The 25,432-nt window shown below is 43.7% G+C and overlaps 1 protein-coding gene and 1 long non-coding RNA gene across 10 annotated transcripts in view; one reads left to right on the forward strand and one right to left on the reverse strand.

Moving 5' to 3' along the window:
* TOP6BL (TOP6B like initiator of meiotic double strand breaks) overlaps positions 1-25,432 on the forward strand; it is a 2,208,219-nt gene that overhangs the window by 1,695,043 nt on the left and 487,744 nt on the right. The window lies entirely within an intron of this gene.
* LOC144782947 (uncharacterized) lies at positions 23,456-24,253 on the reverse strand. The gene is made up of 3 exons (XR_013601330.1): positions 24,216-24,253; positions 23,688-23,817; positions 23,456-23,607 (listed from the first exon to the last, which is right to left on the reverse strand). It is a non-coding gene; the product is annotated as an uncharacterized LOC144782947 (long non-coding RNA).

Raw genomic sequence — 25,432 nt, forward strand, 5'->3', positions numbered from 1 at the left:
GAAAGCCAGACAGTCGCAGAAAGATGCCATCGAGTTATGGCGCAAAGAAGCTCATAAAAGAACCGAAAAAGAAATCAGAAAGTCAGAACTAAGTAGAGAATCCCAAGAACGAGCCCAAGAAAGAGAATTAATCGAGATAGGTGAACGAGTTAGAACTGAGCAATCAGACAGACAGAGGAATGCCCTCATTAAGGGTATGTATCCTCTTCTTGCTGAGGGCTTACCAAAAGCGACCCCGGAGGCATCCAGTAATTTTCCGCCACCATTAGTTCCGACCAAGCTACGTCACAAACCGACCGCAGCTGATATTTTTATTTCGTCCTATTTGGACGACACAGTCCCCGAATATGCAAATCCTGTTCGCGCTCCGCCAGTCCCTGTAAATCAGGTAATTCCTGCTCCTCCAGACACCGGGGTGCCCTTAACAGCCCCCCCGGGTCAGCCCGCCATACAAGTCCAGCCCACGTTACAATTACCGACCCTGCCAGGACGAAAAGTATCAGTTGATGATTCTAGTTTAGGGGCCGCAGGAGGAGGTCTTCCTCAAACCCCGCCGCCATACAAGCGTTTATCAGCACTCGAATTACATGCTCAAGCATCACAGCGTACTCCTAAAAGTAATAAGTCTGTTGCAGAAATCAGGCAAACCCTTGGCGAATGTGTCTATGACCCAGTTCCAGGCGAGTTTAATATGGTCTTATATTCCGTACGTGTAAGGAGAGTGACCGAGTATCTAGTCACCCTGCCGAATATGAAAGAAGATCTAGACAGGATATATCGTTTCATCCGTACAGGGGATGACCCACAAAGTATTAGTGATGCCATGTCTCAAAGGAAAGCCGAGATTCAGCGCATGATATTAAAGTTCTTAATTAACTGTCTAATAAGAGAACAAGATTACCCGTCTAAAGACCCGGAAGAAATGAAAACTCTAACAAAGTGGAGTGATAATATAGCCGAAGGAAAGCACAATACCATTGGTGCCATGGAAAGTATGTACAAGAAAATCCGTAGAGAAATAATAAAGATACACGAACAGCGTAAAGCAGCACAAGTAGGCGAGAAAGAAAGTACCTCTGACCCTGAAGAGGAAGACGACGAGAATACTGCCAGAATAGCGTATGTAGGAAAACCTAGATTTCCAGATCGCCATTTACGTCTAGAACCCAAGTCTATTTTCCATCATCCAGCACCAGAACAAGGTTCCCTAGAACAAGTATTTCAAGCTACCGATCACATTCTGAAATCACGAATCGGTTATAGTGAGTTAAGTACCATGCATGAACAAGAAATAGTTCGGTCAGCAGTCAGATGGATTACTGATTCTACCACTTTTCCAGACGAAATAGTGGCACAAATGTTCCTGAAAATGCCCCCAGCCGAGCAGCGACTGGTGGGTATGTATATGATTCAGCACCTCATTACTCTGTATGAGGGTCAACATTCTGATCCAGGCCCGTTACATGATATCCTGAACGAGTTACTCCAGTATAGATGGAGAGGTCTAGGTACCGATTTAATTAGTGTCATTTTAGAACAGCGTCATAAATATAGAACATTCTTGAACCCGCATTTTGTCCATGTCTCACCCCCAGAAAGTAAATCATTCTACATAGACAGACAGAATCCGTTACGAGAAGTCCACCCAGTCAGAGGAACGGGTGGCGAAATGCAGCGAGTGTTTGTATACACTCCGATCACAAAGATGGAACTCCTCGAAATGAAGAAATTAATTCCCTGTCATGATAAAGATCCAGCAGGGTTCCATAGAGAATTAAAAGACATGCTCCGTATGGGAGAATACACTTACCCAGATATCATTAAAATGTTAAAGGTTCTGTTGCCCGCAGGGGTGTATGAAAAGCTAAAGGAAAAAGAATGGGAGGTGGGAGAGAAAAAGATAGATTGGGCAGTCCTAGAAGCTGAAGATAAGATACGTGTACCAGGTACTGGTCTAGGAGAGAAATGTAAAGAATTACCAGAATTATTGATTCAAGTTTTACCCAGATTATTAACAACTAGAAAAGAAGACTGGGATGCAATCTCAGCCTGTAAACAGAAACAAGATGAAGATATTAGTGATTTTTATTCTAGGTTTGAAAAGTGCTTTAGTATCAACAGTGGTCTCAAGACAAGTAGTGAGTCATACCCTCACCTTTTCGTTACTAAATTAGTCGAGAATTCAAGTCCACCAATTAAAAACCGAGTTTTGAAAGTCGAAAGCACCTGGCAAGCAAATACTCCGTCCCAGATGCTCCAGATGCTTCAGTACCACCAGAATAGAATCAGGGAAGAGCAAGAACACGAGAGAAAACGTATGAAAGACACGAAAATGAAAGTGCTAGTTGCACAATCTGTTCCTCAAGACAGTCAGAAGAGGGGTCCGAATCAAGCCAGTCATCCTGCAGCTCCCGTTAAAGGGAACTGCAATTATTGTAAACAGCCAGGTCATTTTATAAATGAGTGTGCAGTTCTGAAACATAACATAGCTACTGGTAAGACTAAAGAAAGACCACGTCCGCCTAGACAAGAACAAGTTTCACAGATTCCTCAGTCACAGAATGCACCACAGACAGTTACAGCACCGCAGCCTATTGCTGCAACACAGCATGTTACGTCGCAGATGTACCAGTATGCACAGTCTGAGTATCCAGAGTACCAGCCATATTCATGAAACAGCCTAGAGAGGGAGGTAGGCTTGCCTCTCATCGAGATACCTGTAGATCAAGAAGGTCCCTATGTTCACAGTCAAGTATTAGGGAAAGACAGAAAGTTTTTGATTGATACAGGGGCAAGTAGGACCACAATTAGTCATGCCGAAGTTCCAGGGGCTCCGCTCTCAGGCTCAAGAAATGTTTCCCTTGGATTTTCAGGAAAGCCTATCGTTAATGAGATTTCAAAGCCAGTTACTCTAGAAGTAGGTCCATTGTCCCGCACTACTGATCTGTTACTTACTAAGTCATGCCCAGAAAATCTATTAGGCATTAAAACACTGAAAGAGTTAGGTGCCGTTATATGTTGTTCCCCAGAGGGAATACGTCTGTTCCTACGTGACTTTAAGGGTCACTATGTATTACGAGATTTTGATTCCAGACTGTCTAAAGTTCCGCAGCATTTATGGGCGCAAGGTCCAACTGATGTAGGTTACATGCAAATCACACCCCATCGTGTGACTCTCAAGCCAGGTGTAGTGTTACCCCGAATCAGACAGTATAGATTGCCACCTGAGGCCGTAGCAGCCTTATCCAAAATTATTGACGAGCTCATCGCTCAAGGAGTAGTTGTAGAAACTGACTCCAACGTATGTAACTCTCCGATCATTCCAGTCATGAAACGTACTGATCCAAATGCACCCCCAGTATATCGATTAGTGATCGACCTACGAGAGCTTAATAAATGTATTATTCCGCAGTACCCAGTTGTCCCAGACATCTCTTCCCTATTGACAGCCATTGATTCCGAAGCCACGTTCTTTACTGTAATCGACCTCAAGAACGCATTTTTCAGTGTTCCTATTCATCCAGACAGCCAGTTCCTTTTCGGATTTTGTTTAAATGGAAGGAGCTATATGTTTACACAAGCTCCTCAAGGTTTCACAGAAAGTCCTAGTATTTACAGTCAAGCACTCAAGAGACAACTAGACAACATTCACATGCCAACTGACACTGCCCTGCTCCAGTATGTCGATGACCTATTGATCACAGCCCGTTCTGAACGTGACTGCGAGCGAGCGTCACTGACGGTTCTGTATTTCCTAGCCGAGATGGGGCACAAGGTGTCCCCTTCGAAGCTTCAATTCTGTGTCCAGCAAGTGGTCTACTTAGGACACTTACTGTCCAAGAGGGGTAGGCAGTTGACACCTGACCGTATCCAGTTAATAGCGAGTCTTCCCCAGCCCAGGACCCAGAAGGAGGTACGTGCCTTTATCGGCCTTACTTCTTATTGCAGACAATGGATTCCTCAGTATGCATTTCTAGCCAAGCCACTGATACAGTTAACGACACAGGAGGCAGCCGTATCGACTGTCCTCCCTTGGACATCTGAACATACACTTAGTTTCAACGAGTTAAAGAAAGCTTTATGTCAAGCTCCAGTTCTAGCCACACCGAACTACAGTAAGCCTTTTACACTTTTCGTTACTGAACGTGAAGGTACAGCATTATCTGTTCTCACACAAGATCAAGCAGGACAATACAAGCCCTGTGCTTATTTTTCGAGCACACTAGATCCAGTCGCCCAGGCTCTGCCTGCGTGCCTCAAGTCAGTTGCAGCCACAGCACTAGCTATCAGACAAAGTGATTCCATAGTTTTAGGACACTCCTTGACAGTACAAGTCCCACACTCCGTGGAAGTTCTTTTAAACCGAACACAAACTCAGCACTTGACAATTGCACGTTTAACAGGTTATGAATTGACACTGTTTCAGCCACACATAGAAATTAGACGCTGCAACATCCTGAATCCTGCTACACTGTTACCATCAGTTAGTTCAAATCCAGCCACACACGACTGTGTGGAAGTAGTTAACATTACGACAAAGCCAAGACAAGATCTGACAGATATTCCGTTACCAGATCCCGACCTGACACTTTATGTGGATGGTTCATGTATGAGAACTAGTACAGGAGAACTAGTAGCCGCGTATGCAGTGACTACTGACACTGAAGTTATTGAGACACACCGCATTGACACTCTGTCCGCTCAAGCAGCAGAGCTAGTTGCTCTGACACAAGCCTGTATACACGCCAAGAACCTGAAAGTTAATGTTTACACAGATTCACGTTATGCATTTGGAGTTGTACACGACTTTGGAGTGCTCTGGCAAGAGAGAGGTTTCATGACTTCTCATGGAACCAAGATTCAGCATGGTCTCCTTATTCAAGCTCTGTTAGATGCCATACATTTACCGACATCCATTGCTATCATGAAATGCAAAGCACATACGAAAGTCACTGACATTATTTCTCAAGGTAATGATCTAGCAGATCGCACAGCCAAGCTTACAGCACAGACTCCAGACATTCAAGTTAATCCGACACAGACACATACTCCAGATCCGATTACATGCATGACAGTTAAGGACCCTACACAAGATGTCATAGATATCCAGTTACATGCTACTCCTGAAGAAATCAAGAAATGGTCTGAACAAGGAGGGGTCCAGACAGATCAAGGATGGTTAACGAAGGGTAGAGCCACATGGTTTCTCCCCGACTCTATGGTTCAAGTCATTATTAATACCGCACATAGTCCAGCACATTTAGGAGAAAAAGCAATGTTAGACAGTATCCAGAACATTTGGTTCAACAAGCATTTACGAGCTGCAGCCAAGCAGAAAGTCCGTACCTGTATGATATGTTGTCAGTTTAATCCAGGTAAAAGTGTCCCGGTGGAACAAGGTGGTTTCCAGCCTCCTGACCACCCTTTTGAGGTCCTCCAGATGGATTATATTCAGATGGAGCGATGTCGAGGTTTCAAGTATGTTCTTGTAGTTGTATGCGCTTTGTCCAGATGGACAGAAGCATATCCAGTCCCAGATTACACAGCCGCGACCACTGCCAAGCAGTTGGTTCGTGAATTCTTCCCTCGATATGGACTCCCTAGAGTCGTATATTCTGATAACGGTCAGCCATTCTCATCTGAGTTGATGAAGCACGTTTCCCTGTTGTTAGGGTACCAGTGGAAGTTCCATTGTGTACGCCATCCTGAAGCAGCCGGTCTAGTCGAGAGACATAATCAGACTCTGAAAATCCGTATCGCCAAAGTATGCAAAGAAAAAGGTGTGGACTGGCTAGTAGCTCTGCCAGTCGCTTTATTTTATATGCGCATGGTCGCACATTCCAGATCAGGTCTGTCCCCGTATGAGGTCGTTTTCGGCCGCCCCCCTAACATGTGGGGTACTCCTAGACCCCGAAGTATTACTGATGTTTCATGTAATATGCTGACAGATTACCTAGCTTCCTTGATGTCTGCCCTCAACTCATGTCGTTCACAGGTTGCCGCCACATTTCCAGACAATATCGAGGTGGCACCGCATGAGATCGTTCCAGGTTCGATGGTGCTCGTCCGGAACTTCGACAGATCAAGTCCGCTGGAGCCTCGTTGGAAAGAGCCCCGACAGGTCCTCCTCACCACCCGTACAGCCGTGAAATTGGAAGGACGCCGCGGCTGGGTGCACCTTTCTCATGTTAAACTTTTTAAAGGACTGAAACCCGTCTTTAAGAACATTTCCCAGGATTCGAAGGATTGCCAGAATATTGCTCTCAAGGACTGTCCCGCAAATGACATTGATACAACCCCTCCCTTGGTAGAGAAAACTCCGCAGCAGGAGTATAAGCAAAAGCTAAGGTCTAGTAAAATAAGTCAGTCAGTTTGATTGTATAAGTCCTCCCCTAGGTGAAACGGTTAGACTGTTTCTGACATGTATAAAATAGACCCCCATAGTGAGAGAGTTAGTCAAAACTCAAACCGATGTATCGTTTTTCTAAGTTTCATATTATTCATCAGCATAATGATTTCCTGCACTAGTTACGCATTTTTCCTGTGTTTCCCAGTTCCTCATGTAAATAAGCATTCTAATGTTACAGTAGAACACACGTTTAGTGATCTGCCTCCTCACGAATATTCATACCGCCTCGCTATGCGTAATAACTCATTTATCCGCATGTTACATTATTCACACCAGACCAGCAATGCCACTAATTGTTGGGTGTGTGGTCGACTCCCCCCTTTCCAGACGTCGAAGGGAGTTCTGCCACTCTTTCCTTATCCTTTTTCACATAATGGTTCGTGTGGAGCATGGTCCACGTTAACGTCATCCTCAACAGATATGTCTTTTCTTAACAGCACATGTTTCCCAGACAAGCAAGGTTTCCCCCACAGAACAGGTTTAGATCTAGAAAATGAAGTGTACAATTTAGGTAATTATTCGTCGAATTTCATGGTCCTGAATGTTCAGTCTGATCCTACTCCAGACTCACCTGCTATTTCAGTATAACCAGTCAAAGGCGAATTATGTGTCCGTAATTATGGTTCTGTACACGTAGGACATAGTGATTGTACTACTATTATCAAGTATAGTGACAGTGGGAAATCTATTTTTAAAGCTTCACGTCATTCTTATTTTGTTTGTGGTCAAACTGCATATGTTCGTCTGCCCCTCGATTGGGAGGGAACCTGTTACATTGCCTTCCTACTGCCACCTGTTTTTCTAGCCCCACCTGACTATCATAGGAATTCCTTCCTAGTACATACCAGACACAAGAGAAACCTCCCGATTGTCGATTATACTGAAACTGCTGCAGAGCAATTCATTGATATTGATAAAGGTGTGTTCCCTTATTTAGGTACAGTTGTAAACAGTAAGCTAATCCGTAGGTTAACAAGAACCCTTGAAGCTGTAGTAGATGAGACTGCCTCCGCTCTAGGTAACTTAACCGAAGAGCAATCCTTTATGAGAATCGTTGTGCTCCAGAATCGTCTCGTCCTTGACGTCATACTGGCCGATAGGGGCGGGGCCTGTAGAGTCCTCGGATCTAGTTGCTGCATTTTCATTCCAAATAACGCGCCGTCTGTTTATTCAGCTATAACCAGACTTCATAAAATAGCCCATCTATTACACCAAGATCCAGGCACCTGGACATGGTCCGGTTGGTTCTGGAATATAATTTCCGCCTGGGGATGGAAAGTCCTGTCCCTTCTAGGTATAGCAGTAGCGATCATATTCAGCTGCTGCCTCTGTATACAATGTGGCCCTGCGATTTGCGGCATGTGTGCTACCTCTTGTATTCCTAGTCCCAAGCCCTGTTCTAAATCTCGTTCCAAGACAATTCGAGATGAACAAATGGTACTGTATGAAATGATAGATGGTATCATGAATATTGATGTTTCCTGATGGAAACGTAGTGACAAGGAGGGAATGTGGAAAAGTAAATTTTGTCATGTTCTGTGTCACTACGTGTCATCCATCATATGTTATGTGTGCATGACCAATATGCATATGTTATTCCCCATGTCCGATTAATGACGCAATTATAGTTGTGTCCTCCTCTAGTATGCCAGTTTCCAGTCCTCGTGAATACTACGAATACCAGGCCTATGTAAAGTAATGTTGCCACGCTTCTCAGTGTGCACGTTATTTCATTATAAAGTCCCCGTTTCTAGGCCTCAACAGGGCCCGGACATCAGATTCAGCCCCTGTCTCCTGAAGCCTCGCTGAGGAGCGATCCAGCCCCCACCTGTATCCTCGACCCTTCACTTACTTCCTGCCTCGCAGTGCCCGGTGCAGCTTGGCTCTGCCTCCGAGTCTGCCAAGACTATGTTATGATTCCAGTTATCAGTTTAGTCCTCCTTCTCTGCATTCCTAAGCTACTGAACTGCATCAATAGTTTCCGTCATTGTCTAGCCTATGCGGCTCCATGTTAAGAGAAATACTGTATTTAATGGTCATTTAATATTCTTCATCACGCACTACATGTAGAATAAATGCATGCTCCAGTCTTAGAGTCAATTAGCTTTTCCCCTCATGACTTCTAGTTTATATCAACATGTTCCCTAAACATCAGATACTAGATAGGGTTTAGGTACATGTCGCTCCGACCCTCCAGACTTTAGTCTCTGCTCCTAGCACAGAGTTCATAGCCCCCAGCTTCTCCTAGTAACACGTCATTGCCAGTTTGCGCGCACCACCAGATTAGAGGTCCCGGCTCCTTAGGTAGCCCCCTCCAATGTTTCCGCCCATTCATGACATATTCTATTACGTTTGCATCACATGTCTGAGTTACACCTCTTTTTACTCTTATCTTTCGCGACTGCTACGCGTCACGCCTTCTGCTCCACCCACTGCTACGCCTACTGCAATGTAATGTTATGTGTTCGCGCTATGTATATATGCTCGTGTATTGTTATTAAAAGTCAGCGCGCTCATCCCAGACCCAGCCCCAGCAGCTGCTGGGCCCTGTCATCCTATTCCTATGCAGGTTGTCCTGTCCCTGTCCTTATGCTGTATTAAACCTGCAAAACTCCTACTACCTCGAATCTTGACTCTTATTTATTGAGCTATCTGTTATGATATATGTCTAGTCAAAAATAGGGTATTATTTATTTATTTACCACAGCTGAGTGACTGCAGATAGATGCCTGGGCATGAGGCACAGCTACCATGCCTCAGAATGTTGTACAATCTGAAAACTCTAGGATTTTTTTGGAGCACCTAAATAAAACATGTTTCCATAATCCAACCTGCATGAAATCAGAGCCTAAACCACCATTCTATAAGCAGACATGGGCAACAGCTAAACAATTCTCTTAAGACATTATGTATCCAAAAACAGTGGGCAGCAATTTTTGAAATGTGAACATCCATAAGGAGCCATTGATCCAGCCAAAAGCTTAGGCTCTTGACAGGGTTACAAGGAATGGGAAAAGGCCCAAGATCAGTGGGCCACCACTAAGGGCCTCAGAGATGGGGTTGATTACCCACCACTAACACCTCTGTTTTGTCACCATTCAGCTTGAGAAAATTGAGTCTTATCCATCTTGAATCTTCTGCAAGATAGAGGTAAAGATTTCTGCACTCAGCATTACAATGATATGTGTGCCTTAAAAGTGACAGGCCAAAGCCTTCAACTAAATCAGCGTGGGCCTAACATGGATATTAAAAATGTGTAGGGGCTCAGTGAAGAGCCTTGCGACACACCGCACCGGAGGGAGAATATAGATGACTCATATGATTTGAAAAACACCTGAACATGTGATCCTGCAAAAATGATGAGAGCCAAGAGTGGACGGTAATGGCAATATCGAACAGTTTCAGAAAAAAACGGATGAGATACCATGTCAAAGGCAGTATTAAGGTCTAAAAGAATAAGGACAGCGCTGCACCCCAAGATCAAGTTGTTCCTTGAGGTGCTCTACAGCACCCAAAAGAGCAAACCAGGACGAAATTCCGACTGAGAGGGATGCAACAGACCAGAAGACTCCAAGTAGCAAGAACGCTGGGTGTTAACATGTTTTTCTATGATACTGGCACAGATCAGAAAGAGCAAAATGGGCAATAGTTTGTCCAAATATTGGGGTTTGAAATAGGCTTTTTAAACAGAGGGACAGCCAGTGTTGCCTGATGAAGGAAAGTTACCTTTCATTAAAGAAGAGTTCAAGAGCAGCAGTAGCTGGGATAAAACACAGATTAATCTTTCTTATCTGCTCTGGCGGAAGAGGATCTTGGGGGGAGCCAGATCTTATGGAATCTAAAGGGATTCAAGTGTTACAAGATCCAATAATTTGAACTTCGGTAGAATAAATTAATAAGAGTAGCTCATATCACCTCTTTGGTAGCTGCTTATATCTAATCCCTGCCCTGGTCCTCCAGAAACAGCCAAAGAGGAGTATATGTTGGCTATCTTATCATAGAAGAATTTTGCAATGTCTTCACATTTTGACATAGAGAGAATTCCAGAGACAGACACTTGCACAGGAGCTAGTAGAGATTTAAGAATACCAAAAAGCTCCTTGGATGACTTTTAAGAATTAGCAATTTATTTGGAATAGTCGTCCAACCGGGTTTTGTGCAAGGCTTTAGTATACATTTTAGAAGCTATTTTCAGCTTGTTTTGGCTTCCTCTTCATAGGTTTTACAGATAATAATATAATACAAATAAATACAATGCAATACAATTCACATTTATAGAATATTTAATTATAAACATATAGCTATGAGTTACAGAAAATAAGTACAATCCATGTAAAACAGTGTCAGTGCATAAGTGCTGATGAGCTTAAATAGCAGAGGACATAAACGTTTTAAATTTGTTGGTAAAGGTGAAAGCAACTGCATCCAAGTAATAATCTGTTCACAATCTTACTTTATTTCTTTAATTGACATTTCCCTAGTTTATTTTGAATAATAGATGATTCTATTCGACATATCTTGAGAAATTGTGACAACCAGAAGGATATCTTTAAGGTATCCTTATCAAGCCAAGATCATGCAGTGCAGAGTCTGGCCGTCACAGTCATGAAGAACACAACTCCAATAAATTCTTGAGAAATATTAGGTGAAAATCCAAGCAATAAAAGTTTTGATGATGGGGAAAGTGTGATGCCAATTATTCTACTTGCTTCCCTTCAAACACTGCTCTAAAACTGTTACATTTTCATATGTTTAGAAAATGTAAGACATATCAAATGCATGCCGAATTCTCGAGATACCTTCATGTACACAAACTATTAGGTATATAATATTGGCTTGTATAATTTTATAATGATGTAATTTTAATCTGTATCTGGATGATCCTCCAGCAGCATACGATAATCTGGACCAGTTATCAATTTGTGGCTGGTAAATTTAATTAATGGGATCAACAGGGAGGCACCCTATCTGCCCCCTCGAACTCCAACCAGAGGCGGTGCACCAAAGTTGGCTCTGCTGGCAGCCCCCAAACACGCTTTCTTACCTGGTTTCCATATCGAACAGGCCGGCATGGAAACCAAATCAAAAACTGTGCATTGTTATCTCAAGGGAGAAAGGCCCGCCCTTGAAACTAAGGGCTGGATTCTGACTGGCCAGTTTACTTTCCGGCTGCCTATTTCTTAATTTGGGGGTCATAAAGTAAACCGAGAAGCCCATTACGATGCTGCTCAGAATGCTCCGACCATCATCTGAGCCTTCCGAGCACATCGTAATCAGCCTCTTATTGCTGAAAAAACATATTATATATCGGAGCAGTCTGTCATATTGAACAGGATCTTTTTTCAGAATTTAACAGATAGAAACTTGGCCGTATCGCAAGGCCTTAGCTTCAGTATAGGGGCGGCTTGAACAGGATTCGTGGCATCGACAGATGTATTGTCTACAAGGCATCCATTCTGAGTTCTACAGTATTAAGAAACCACTTAGGTACATCTGTTGCCTGCTTAAAATACTTTTTTAAAAAAAGGTCCTTGATGTAGGGCAAATATTTGTGAAGACCCCCAGCCCCAACTACTCTGAGTGTAGCCCGAAAATAAAGCCAGGAAGCCCTGTTCATGCTTTTTCAACACCCCACATGATCTTTCTAGCCTTCCTGCCCAACATATCTGAAACATTGAATACAATGCCTGCAAGATCAGCATGGGACCCATGCAGTTTACATCAATAGGAGCCCTTTTGAGTAAATTTTGAATTCGCTGTTAGATATTGGAAGGTAGTATATATGTCTTGCACCATGATGAGGGTATCTTGACTCCACCATCAAATGAGCTAATTATAGATAAAATGACAGGAAAATGTATATTAGAAATGATTTACAGAACTAAGATGAGATTAAATTAGGACCCAGTGCTTAACCAAATGGAAGAGACAAGATAACGTTTTAAGCACTGGTAGTATAATAGGCGAATCCAAAGGTATCACCAGTTGTTGATGTAACTTGTCTTTACAGGACCAGCTTTAAATAGTCCGATATTAATTCAGAGGGAGTTGTAGTATTATCACAATACAAAGCAGGGTAAATGAGTGAAAAATCTAGATATTACGTTTCCTTTAAACTTCCTGAGCTTAGTATACTAATCTGTGAAACTAACAAATTTGCTGATACCCTGAATCAACTTTCCCATTGTTGCCCAGCATCCTCCCCCTTGCAACCTCAGCCCTATGGAAGCCCAAGCCCCCCCCAAACAAGAACCCTCTTTCCTTAACCCCTCTCTATCAGTACCACTGGCTCTCAAAAAAAGCAGTCACACCACCACATGATCATTGTTAGATTTGGGGGTCTCTGGTTGGCACAGGTATGCACTTGTGACAAACAGGGACCCTCTCCTCTAGTCAGGGCAAGGGACTTACTCTAGAGAATAACCCCTGCTCACCCTCTAGGTTGCGTGGCGCGAGCAGATATGGCTGATCCCTGAGCATTTATAGGTTAAGCATTTATGACCTTTACACAGCAATCAAGTGACCCGCCACAAATGGACACCAGTCTATGTTTTATAAAAATACATATGCTTTATGTAAATATATGTTTCTATGCAGATTTAAATACAAGACCACAATAACGTTTTTTTTAAATGAGGCCACAGTACTTTGGTATAAAAGAGTTCTTTCAAAAATGCTTAGTTTTGGGTCCTGTGCGCTTCGGACTGGCTAGGCGACCTGTTCGTGGCAGTTCGTACTTTAAAATGAGCTTAACCAAACGTTGCGGACCGATGCACCCTCAGACTCAGTTCGAGTCGCACAGTATCTTTGGGGATGTAATTCTTCACGCGCAGGTGAAGGCAGGCCGGGGACGGGGTCGGCGGCTTTCCAATGGTAGTCGGGCTTTGTAGGGGGACTCGAGGTGTGAGGCGTGAGAGCGGGACTGCGGGGAGCGGGGAAGACACTTCGGGGCTGTAGGCGTTCGCTGGGCGAGGTGTCTGCTTGTGGCGTACGAGGCGTATTGCTTTAGTACGCGTTGATGGTCCAGCCGTACCTTCGGGTCTATGGGGGCATGGCATTCCAAGGCAGGCAGGCGTGGCACGGGGCTTCCAGTACGGAGGCTCTCAGCGTACGGCACGGCCCTTCAGATGCAGGAGTGCGGAGCAGGGCGGCCTGGTACGTCTCATACGTACGGGCTGTCCGGGGCTTCAGTCAGCACTCAGATCTGATTCCGGCGGGAGGGGTGAGGTGCGTACAGCACACTCCAAAGCGGGCGAGGTGACAGAGTGAGGGCAGCCCAGCGAGGCGTAGGGGGAGCGGCTCAAACTCGAGCGGGGCTCCCACAAGGCGGGGGTGGCCAGGCACACAACGTCACGTCCCAAGGAGGGGGCGAGGCACACCGGGAATCCCGGCTCCAGCGAGGGGGGGAAGGCAGCAGCCCAGCAGCAGACAGCGAAGGCAGGGGGAGAGCCCAATGGTCCTGGGGCTCAGTTCAGGGGGCAAGCTCGCTTCCAAGCCCTCGGAGATCGTTTTTAGGAAATGCACAAGTAGATTTCAAAGAGTCTTTCTCAGTTCTTCTCCTCTCCTTCTTGCAGCAAGGCACCCACCACAGGCCAGTCTCCAAGATCAGAGACAGTAGTCCTCCATGCAGCTTTCCCAGGTCCTTCTCTTCGGGCAGAGGTTCTTCTTGGCGCAAACAGGATCTGATTTCTGAGGAGCAGGGCTCCTACTTTTATACACAAAATCCTTTGTTCTTTCAGGCCAGGGGGGCCTTTGCCTAATCCAATCCAGTCCCTGAGCATTTTGTTTTGCAGACTCTGGCTTCTCCTTTCAGTGAGCAGGGCAGGGACATCAGACGCTCCGCAGGAGGTGGAGCCAGCATTGTGGTGACAAGTACAGTCCAGGAGTACTCTGTTGACAGTCTTCCCCTCTCTCTTCACAAGGTGCAGGGCAGAGACATCAGCTGCTCCCCAGGAGGCGGAGCCAGCATTGAGTTGGCACAGCACAGCCCTATTCAGAGCCAAGGGGCACTCCCCCACCCATCCTGGTGTAATCCCTCTATTCACCACCTGTCAGCCCCAGTCCTGTCACTCACAGAAACCAGACAGCAGATACACATCCTAGCAGAGACGGGCTGAAATGGTTAGGCAAGCAAATACTAACTTTCTAAAAGTAGTATTTGCAAACACAGGATATTAAAATAAACTTTACTAAAAGATGTATTTTATTATTCTGAGTTCAGACATACTAAACTTGACTTTCTACCATGCTCTCTGAGTCTGTTAGGATTATAGAGTGTAATAATTCCAGCAGCCCATTCTGGCCTATGAGAACAGGTAGCCTTACAATAGTGAAAAACGAAAATGGCTGTAATTCACTATTAGGACATGCCACACACATCAGGGCTTGTCCTACCTTATGCTTACATTGCACCCTGCCCTTGGGCCTACCATAGGGGTGACTGATATGAAGTTAAGGGAAGGTTTAGGGATTGGCAAGTAGGTGCACTTGCGCAGTCAGCATGACAGTACCAGACTGCATGCAGGTTCTGCAATGGCAGACCTTAGACACATTTTAAAGGGCTGCTTCTGTGGGTGGCACAACCAGTGCTGCAGGCCCACTAGCAGCATTTGTATTTACAAGCACTGGCAGTCCTGGTGCACTTTACTGGGGTCTGACAGTAAACCAAATAAGCCAAACATGGAATCCAATCAATGTATACATTTTCCATAGGGAGCACTTGCACTGTGGCACTGATTGGCAGTGGCACAGTGCCCTGAGCAGCTAACACCAGCAAAACATATGAGGCACATCAGCAAAAAGTGGAAGGGAGACTCACGCCAAGTTGCCAAGTCTAACAATCATTAGTGAATTATGCCCTATACAGTCAATTTTGGACATTTATCTATGGGTGCTTGTGTTCAGTTTCAGAGTCCTCTCATAAGAAAGGTAGCAATATTGTTATAACTGATCCTCACTGCAACACCTCTTTTTAATCGGTAAGAAGCAGTGGGGCTGCAGCGCTTGTCTTCAGCTAAATCTCTAAGTAAACATAATGGATCAAGCCCTCCACTATTAGAGATGGGGCATCATTAGTAGATCCATTGTGCAAGATAGTGGGCCATTTCATTGGGCATTGGTTGGGTTACTATCCCCTCTCCTATGTGGGCATTTCAGAGCACCAGCCAAAAATACCAATATCAAAAATGGTGCTCAAATGTTACTGTGTCCTTGTGTTTATTAGCAAACCCCTCTGCCAGAGAGTTTCTTTCGGTCTGAGGCTGGTTAGGGGGGGCCTTCCTGCCAGTTTTCCTGACCTTCTGGCCCTAACTCTAATGTCCATGAAGTTCCTTGGGGCGTGACCAAATCATCAAGGGGTGCCTCGGTAGGAAAAATGTGCTTATCGACTCCCTGGTGTTTGCCTTCTAAAGACTGAATGTGTAATTTCTGTGAGCAATGAGTTGATATTTGATAACTTTTCTCTTTGTTTCAAGTAATCTAGATTGGCTGGGTCCTTAATGTGATATGCTATTCTAATGGCCTGCTCTGCAATATGTATTCCTGAAGTAAAGTTTGCTACGTCCTATTCCAATCAAAGGGGTCGATCAGGGTGTAGGGCGGATCGCCACAGCCCGCATGGCTGTGGCAATCCCCCCTACATCCTTCCCCACCCGCCACCCATTCCCCCCTTGTCATATAAGTATGACGGGGATGGCCCCAGCGGACAGAAAGACTGTCCGCCGTTTTTCCGCCAGTCGACCGGGCGGAAAAGGGGCTATCTATGGTGGCGGTGTCTGCTAGACACTGGCATCCATATTAGCATGGACAGTGGAGCATGGCTTTCCATGGCGGAGACCACGCCATGGAAAGCCATGCGGAGTCTGCTTTCGGGGGCCTGTTACGGGCCCCCAGTGTTTTGGGGTGTGCGGGGTGCACATGGGGGGTACCTATGGTACCCCCTGCATTGTCATGGACATGCTGGCAGGCACCTTGCGTTGCCTGTCACCTTGTGCAAGACAATGCACACAGTGCATTCCCAGCATTGTGGCGGGCGGTGCTGTGAGCACCGCCCGCGACAATGCTGGGAATGTAGGATGCCACCGCCACGGTGGAAGTGGCATCCTAATTGCAGGTGCGTGACTGCCGCCCGGTCCCAGCACTGCTAGGGTGGCGGGCGGACTTAATCGCCCCAAAGTGTCTGAATGTCATTCTGTGGGGAAATGTGTTTAAGGAAATAGGGCCACTGTGAGTGAGCTCACTTTTATTCTGCCTTTGCACTGCTGTTCCACATTCCTCCTAGTCTCCTCTGCACCAGAGACTGGCAGTTATATGAAGGAGTGCTGTGTAAAGCAAGTTGTTGCATGCTGTATCTATGCTGCAGATGATACATTTGGTTTGACATGAAAAGAGTGCAGCCAGGTTGAACCTTGGCAAGGAAGAGCTTCACAGACATTGCTCCTGTTAGACCTGCCCATTTTCAGGTTTATCCCCAAAAGATTTGCCTTTTGCCTCCTATTTTTCTGATCCTGTTTGTATTGGCTATAGGACTCTGGGCACTTTACCACTGCTAATCAGTGCAAAAGTGCATATGCTCTTTGTGTAAATTATGGTTCTGATTGATTACCCATGATTGGCATATTTGATTTACTGGTAAGTCCCTAGTGAAGTGCACTGAGTGTGCCAGGGCCTGTAAATCAAATGCTACTAGTAGGCTTGCAGCCCTATTTGTGCCGCCCACACGAGTAGCCCTGTCATGTGTCTAAGACCTACCACTGCAGTGTCTGCGCGCGCAGTTGTTAACTTTCATGTTGACTTGGCAAGTGCGCCCATTTGCCAGGCCCAAACCTTCCCTTTTTGGTACAAATAAGGCGCCCCTCAGGTAGGCCCACTTTTCCCCCATAGTTAGTGTATGTGGAAGGTAGGAGACGTGCTGGTGTGGTTTACATGTCTTGATAGTGAAATATTGTAATTTTTCACTATTGAAAAGCTGTCTGTCAAATAGGTTAACATGGGGAGCTGCAGTGTAACATCTTACCAGTGTAACTTTCCATTGTGACAAAGAAGAGAAATGAAGTTTAGGATCTCTGCTATAATTAATGGATGTATGACGTTACAACGCATACTTTTACCACGACTACCTTTACCACGCAATTTTTACAACGCAGGATCCATTACAACGAAGTACCATTACAACGCATGTATTTACAACGCAGTACTTTTACCACGCATACCATTACAACGTAAGTATTAGTAAGTATATAATATAATTTTTGAAATGTAAATTAATTAAAATTAATTTAATTTAATTTAATAAATGTAATTTAATTTATTTTAATTAATTTAATTTAATTTAATTTAATTTAATATATTTAATGTAATTTAATGTATTTTAATTTAATTAATTTAATTTAATTTAATTAATGTAATTTAATATAATCAATTTTTTTTAATTTAATTTAATTATTTTATTATAATTTAATGTAATTTAATTAAATTAATTTAAATTAATTTAATTTAATTAATTTAATTTAATGTAATTTAATTTAATTAATTTAATTTATTGTAATTTAATTTAATTAATGTAATTTAATTTATTTAATTTAATTAATGTAATTGTATTTATTTTTATTAAATTAATTTAATTTAATTATTTTATTTAATTAATTCAATTAATTTATTTTTATTTAATTTAATTATTTTATTTAATTTATCTTGTACCCCTTTACCCCAAAAACCAAAAACTGACCCTGAACCCTAAAAATACCCCCTTACCCAAAAACTGAAAACTGACCCTGAACCCTAAAAATACCCCTTTACCCAAAAACTGAAAACTGACCCTGAACCCTAAAAATACCCCTTTACCCAAAAACCCAAAACTAACCCTGAACCCTAAAAATACCCCTTTACCCAAAAACTGAAAACTGACCCTGAACCCTAAAAATACCCCTTTACCCAAAAACTGAAAACTGACCCTGAACCCTAAAAATACCCCTTTACCCAAAAACCCAAAACTGACCCTGAACCCTAAAAATACCCCTTTACCCAAAAACCCAAAACTGACCCTGAACCCTAAAAATACCCCTTTACCCAAAAACCCAAAACTGACCCTGAACCCTAAAAATGCCCCTTTACCCAAAAACCCCAAACTGACCCTGAACCCTAAAAATACCCCTTTACCCAAAAACCCCAAACTGACCCTGAACCCTAAAAATACCCCTTTACCCAAAAACCCAAACTTATAATATTTTTAATAAAATAATATACTTACCAATACTTACGTTGTAATGGTATGCGTTGTAAAGGTACCTGCGTTGTAAATACATGCGTTGTAATGGTATGCCTGGTAATGGATCCTGCGTTGTAAAAAATGCGTGGTAATGGTAGGTCGTTTTAAAAGTTGCGTGGTAAAGGTTGTATACCATAATTAATAATACACCTTTTAGTGAAGGTGGTTTTTAAATTGTGTGTTTGGAAATGCACTTTTAGAAATTGGGCATTTTCTTTCTTTACCATTCTGTGTTCTTCTGCCTGTATGTGTATTCATCACCTGGTTTTGGAGTGACAATAGCTGTGAATGTGCATTCACTTAAAAAAAAGTGGCAAGGGGTGTAGGGGGTGACTGGGTGACTCATCACTAAGTTAAATAGACCTGGTCTGCATTTGGAGTATTTACTAGCACCCGAATAGGCCGTGTCTCCTTTGTCTCCTTTGCACAATGCTGTCTCCACCCCCTGTCATCAAGCTGGAACAGGGAGGACAGAACTGGTTTGGACTGAGCTCAGAGACCCTTGCCACAAAGAAAACAATGAGGAAATGGGGTGTAAGTATTGAACCTAAAACCCCAAGATTTTAGATTACTTCTAGAAACAAGAGGGCCTTTTCAAGAAGAAGAGCTGAAGAGCTGTGTGGAGCACTGCCTTTTTTGTTTGAGGGGTCGGTTGACCTGCAGTTGCTGATTCTAGCTATGGAAGAGGAAAAGGTTTGACTCTTTTAGCCCTGCTTGAAAAAGTCTCCGAGGTCTTGATCGTGCTTGCCTCCTGTTGGAAGTTTCAGGGAAATCAAAGACTTCAAGAAAGATCCTGGTTGGATCCAAAGGAAACTTTGCTTGAGTAAAAACAGTTGTGGCCAGGAGATGTTGTTCCCAGCACCATGTTCTTCCTGTTCCTTGCATGCTCATGACGGAACGGTTCCGTCATCACCGTCGGTGCTCCGGTGCTGATGACGGAACATTTCCGTCATGAGCCAATATGGTTTTAAACCCTTCAGCACTGCAGCGAAATTTGCGCAGCACTGAAGGGGTTAAAAATCAGCGCGTGGTGAGCGCTTACAGAGCTCAAAGCCCGCTGTGCCCAAGCAGGTGCGGGGAAGCTCTCCGATCTCAGCGCAGTATTTCCAGCAATAGCGCCCGTGTAGAGATCAGAGTGGGGTGTGCATGTTTACCCCACAGGAAGAGCAGTGTGCCCGCAACTGAGACCTGTGTTCCCCCCCCCAGCATGATGCGGATTCGAGCATTGCTGGGCAACCAAGTGCACAGCCCAGTTCTCTGAAGGAGTTCCGTGTTACTGTCATGTAGTCGGAGTTCAGGATCGGACCTTGCGTGCCATGCTCAGCCCCCGGTGCCCCTCCACAGTGCCCTGACAACAGCATTGCACTGGGTGGGCACCTTCCCGAGGCCGAGGGAGCATGAGAGCAGCCAGCCACATCTTTCGACTTGAAGCCGGATTGCAGTGTTTCACATCACATGGCAGTTGTTTTCCCTAAATGAAGGGAAATGCTGGGGCCGGCATTGGCTGCCGGCCCCAGCGACATTGAGGTCAGTTAGGAGTGGCATAGCGGAGTATGAGTACGGTGCCCCTAAAACCCTAGAGCAACATTCCAATACCACAAAGGGACATTTGTACAAAGGCAAAATGAATTACAGTATAAAGGGTTGTAGGAGTGCAAAGAAGCTGCACCCTACATGTGCAAAGTGATACTGGGTGATTTATTTATGACCTACCTGCTACATTTCATGCCGTGATGTACAGTAGTGTTGTGTATGACATGTGCAACTTATAATTATTTACTTTAAGACACTAACTGTGATGATTATGACAATTGCCTAGTTGGCAAAGTAACCTGGGATTTATGTGATTGTGGTCTATCAGCCTGATTCATGTACAATCCGTTTTGCGTGGCCCTAATAGCGAATCATAGCGACTCGCTATTGAGGACACGCAAAACGGCATTCATGTAGGAATTGCTAATGAAATAGCGATTCCTACATGTTCTTTATTTGCGAGTAGCAATTTGCTACTCGCAAAAACTCCCCATTCATTCCTATGGGCCAAGAGGCCCATAGGAATGAATGGGGAGTATCCCTTATTTGCGAGTAGCAATTTGCTACTCGCAAATAAGATAGCGATTTTAAGGGTGCCTGTTGCACCCCTAAAAAGCACATTTGAACAGGTGTTGCGCACACACATGTCTAAAGGACATGTGTGTGTGCAACATGCAACTTAGAAAAATGCTTTTAAAAGCATTTCTCTGAGTTTTTGCTATTTACCGAGAGGTCTGACCTCTCGGTAAATAGCGGCCCCAAAAGTGCTAATTCGCAATTTCTGGATGTGTCATGAATAGCATTTGAGGAATCTCTAATAGAGATTCCTTAAATGCTATTCCTCGCATATTTGCGACTTCTTAAATAGCGATTTTTGCATTTGGTATCATGAATACCAAATGCAAAAATCGCACTCGCAAAGGGCCAGATTCTCAGAATCTGGCCCTTTTGCGAGCGCTAATGGCTACATGAATCAGGCTGTATGTGTTTATATACAATGTAAGAGATATTTTATATAACCTTGTGTGCAGTCTCTTTTGTAATGTATTTAGTGTGTCATGGTGTGTGTATTGCACAAACGCTTTAAACAGTGCCTCTGTGATAAACCTGACTGCTCTGCCAAGCTACCAAGGAGGTGAGCAGGGGCTATCTTGGGCGTGTAACTCTCTTACCCTGACTAGAGTGGTGTGTTCTGCCTGGCTTAGGTGCATATCCTAGCCACCCAGAAACCCCATTTCTAACTGCTGCCTTCACATTTTCTGAGCATGGATCATGGCTTGTGATCACTGTGTCAGTTAACTGCCATTGTGTGGTGGCCATTGTTGAATCCGAGCCTCACTGCCTGCGTTGATTTCATACAGCAGCTCCATGGAGCTCCATGAATGGCAGCCAGTGAATCTGGAGGTGATCTAATTTGCCTTTTGGTGCTCGCTTAGTTCCAGATGGAGACTGCGATGTAAAGGGAGACATCTACATCATTAATGTTGGCTTTCACTGATGGGTTGTCCTGTTGACTAATTCAAAATGTAAATGACATTACCAGCACAGGAATGGCTGAAAGGGACAGACAAATTGCCCCAGTCTATGTCCTGTCCTGTTGGCTGATCCATCACGTGAATGGCTAATTTAGGCAAGCAGTCTCTGAAGGAAGGGAATCTGTGACCAACGCCCATAGGTATTCATGATTGTTTACAAATATTGCATTCCTTACATGGATATTGACATGAGAGCTAAAGTTTTGATGTACAGCAGAACTAAATGGCTTACAAAAAAGCAGGGGGCTGGTCCTACCCTTTGGTGTCATTAACCAGTGCCTGTCTATAAGGGGTTACCTGCAACTGCTCTGTATCTAGTTTTAATAGTTGTGGATAACGTTCTGTTTAATACTCCAAAGGTACATACTCCACTCCGATTAAATAAAAAAATGCAATAATCCGTTTTCTTTCACATCTCCTCTGCAGACTTCAAATCAAATTGCCTCTTTGTCTTATATAAGATCGAGAAGTGTTACATCTCTCTGTTGGTGATGGATGATGATGATGAATAGACATATAGAGTGCAGCTGATACATAAAGGGCTTCTCGGCGCTGAAGAGAAGCGACCTGCAAAAATTGAGTTAGTGTTGCTGGAAACGCCATGTCTTTAGTTGCTTACGAAATATGGTGAGACAGGAGGAAGGGCAGATATTTACCAGCAGCATATTCCATTATTTTGTGGCTAAATATGTAAAGGAGCGCCCAGCTTGTCTGGAGCGGATGATAAGTGTCACTGTGAGTTTCAAGTCCATTGCTGAGTGAAATAATCGAGGATGGTATAGAGTGAACTCGTTCCCAAAACAGAAAGGCAGTATAGTTTCTAGCCTGATAGGTGAAGTAGAGGGCTTTGAAAATTATCTGGTGTTGATAAGTAGCCAGTGTAGGCTATCCAAATAGGAAGAGATGCTAGCAAGCAGTTGGGGATTCTGAAGAAGGTGTGCAGCAGGATTCTGCACCCTTTGAAGACTTTAGAGCAGGTATTGTGGTGTTCTTAAGTGTAGGGGATTTCCATAGTCCAGTATGGAAAAACTAATAGCTTTGATGACTGTTTTGCAAGAAGCAATGGGAAGCAAGACAAGTATTTTTGACAGTGAGTATGCTCTGAGCCGTTTCTTCCAATTTAACTCTGGTCAATAGACCTTTGTAGATACCTGAGAGGAAGAGGGGTTATCACCAATATTAAATCTCAAAGTACAGCGTGATCATCAGGACCACACAATAAGAGCCTGAGTCAGTAACTTAACGTTAAAAGGTTTATTACAAATTCAAAGTCAGACTGATATAAATCAATCTCATGCTCTAGAAAATTATTATAGGAAGACCCAAGTGTCTTACTATATTGGTCCTCAACAATAATACTAATTTACTATGAAAAACACATTGTGAATGAATTACTAAAACACATATACAGAATAATAATTTGCGTATAGAATACCTGTTTTTGCATCAATTTAGTATACCACACATAAGAAACCAAGCGACACACTATATAATAAATTACACGTTATTTATTATAGAATCAATCAATTAATATTCTACTGACCATAGGTTGCGCGCAATGGGAGAGGTGAAAGGATAGGATAGCGGTGTTGGGTAGTGAGATAGTGAATAAAGGATTAACGGAAAAACAATTCAAAAACTTTTCAATACTGATAGCCAAGATCAGTTCAAGCAAGCCTGTCCATAGAGGATTTACATGTAATCTGTAAATTATCGGTCTGCATTCAATGCAATTTTCATGGAAAGGTGAGGCAACTAGGTACAGGTCTTGGTCAAAGGAAGAGCGTCGACGTTTCGACTCAACTATGCAATGCGGAATGTGGAACCTTCGCTGCGAGTCTTCATCAGGACAGTGAGTTTGCAACCTAAGAAGGAAATAGTGCGTTAGGGCAAGGCTATATAGTGTGTGTGGTACAAAAGGTCAAGTGAGGAGCTGTCTACTGACCTAATCCTGCAGCCAATCCTGGCTTTACAGGTGAGCTTTACAACGTGCCAAAGGCCCAAAGTCGCCTTGGTAATCCGGCATGTAGATCAACCGGAGTGTCTAACATCAAGGATCTGCATGAGCCCCTTATCTGAAACATACATAACATATAGTGATTAAAAACTGACTCTGAATGGATGTCTGCCAAGTGTAGCACATGGTTAAGCTGGGAAATCTCATGAGGCAACCCTTCTCCTAAGTAGGGGAATTAATAGAGAGACAGGGGGCATCTCCAAAGGGTAAAAACGTTGAGAGCCCATGTTGAAAGGGTGTCAACCGCCTCTCATTGGGGTTAAAACCATTATGAGCCCATAATACAATTCCTGTGTTGATTGTCAAATGTCTATATGATACAAGTTACAGCGTAGTGAAACCTGAAAAACGCCATAGAAATTACTGAAAGTCAACCGCCTCACATTATGGGTAAGAGAGCAAACACTAAAAGGCTACGCGATACTAATCGCTTCAGAGGGGACCCTATCGCATTACCTGAATTGGAGGCCTCAGCGTCGTAGACTGCCGCTCCCAAGGGATGCTAGCAACAATAGCAGGTCCCGGCGGCTCAATGGATATAGACCGCGAGGACGTGTGCGTAACGTGCACGTTGTCCTGACCGATCAGTGAATCAACCCCAGCGTAACAGATGCCATGTCAGACCAAAAAAGAAGAGCCCTTCTCCGAGCGGCAGATGCTCAAGGCGGGGAGATGGCCCGACCTCGTCTCGCGGGTATGAAGGGGAAGTCTACGTAATGCATCGGGAGGCTGGGTGCCTGCCTACCTCGAAACAGAGTCCATAGTGAATATGTACAACGTGATTAAAAGTAAATGTGAAGGACCAAAGTAACATTACTTTACATGTCAAGTGAATATATACATCTAACGTGACAGTGTGAATCACAAAGCTATTCACATGATTACAGTACAGTTGAGACAAGTAAAGTAACAGAGCTACTCGAGAACAAAGGTGATTGAGTATACGGAAAAAAGTTACAAAGACCAAAGTATTTTACATCTCAAGTTGATAAGGAAACTAATCACATGATTACAGTACAATTTGGGATAAAATAAAATAAAAGGCCAATGGAGAACACGGGTGAGTTTGTACACACTGTTACCCTGCGTGATTCTGCATACATGTAGATGCTGAGCATTATATCATATTTACAAAATTAGACCTATTTACAAGATGTATTTACATTATTTACAAAAATAGTGAATCTGTCTAGTCAATACACAAGGACAAAAGTCGATGTTAAACAGTAGTGAGGGACTAGCACCGCTAAAGGTTACTTATTGGCACAGGTGAGAATCCTAGATTCTAACGAATAAGCAAAGTTGCCACTTGGCGAGCTATTTCCTCGTATTCGTTCAGGCCTTTTGCAATGGTGTTGAAGGTATGGATCCATTTACATTCTCTGTAGTTCAGATGGTTAATTTGTACCTTCTCGACCACCCAACATGGCAGACTGTCAGCAGTGTGGCCAAATTGCGTGAAATGCTCCACTAAAGGTGCTCCCTGTGTGGCGCATCTTATTTTGCTACAATGTTGTAAAATGCGTCATTTCACCTTTTGAGTTGTCTGGCCTATATATAGGAAGTCTCAGGGGCATTGAATGGCATATATGACCCCCGATGAGTTACAGTTAGTGTGTTCTTTATGAGTACGGGTGTAGTCATTGTGGGTAAATGACTTAATTTCTCTGGTA

Source organism: Lissotriton helveticus, chromosome 9 (genome assembly GCF_964261635.1).
Source record: "Lissotriton helveticus chromosome 9, aLisHel1.1, whole genome shotgun sequence".
NCBI lineage: Eukaryota > Metazoa > Chordata > Amphibia > Caudata > Salamandridae > Lissotriton > Lissotriton helveticus.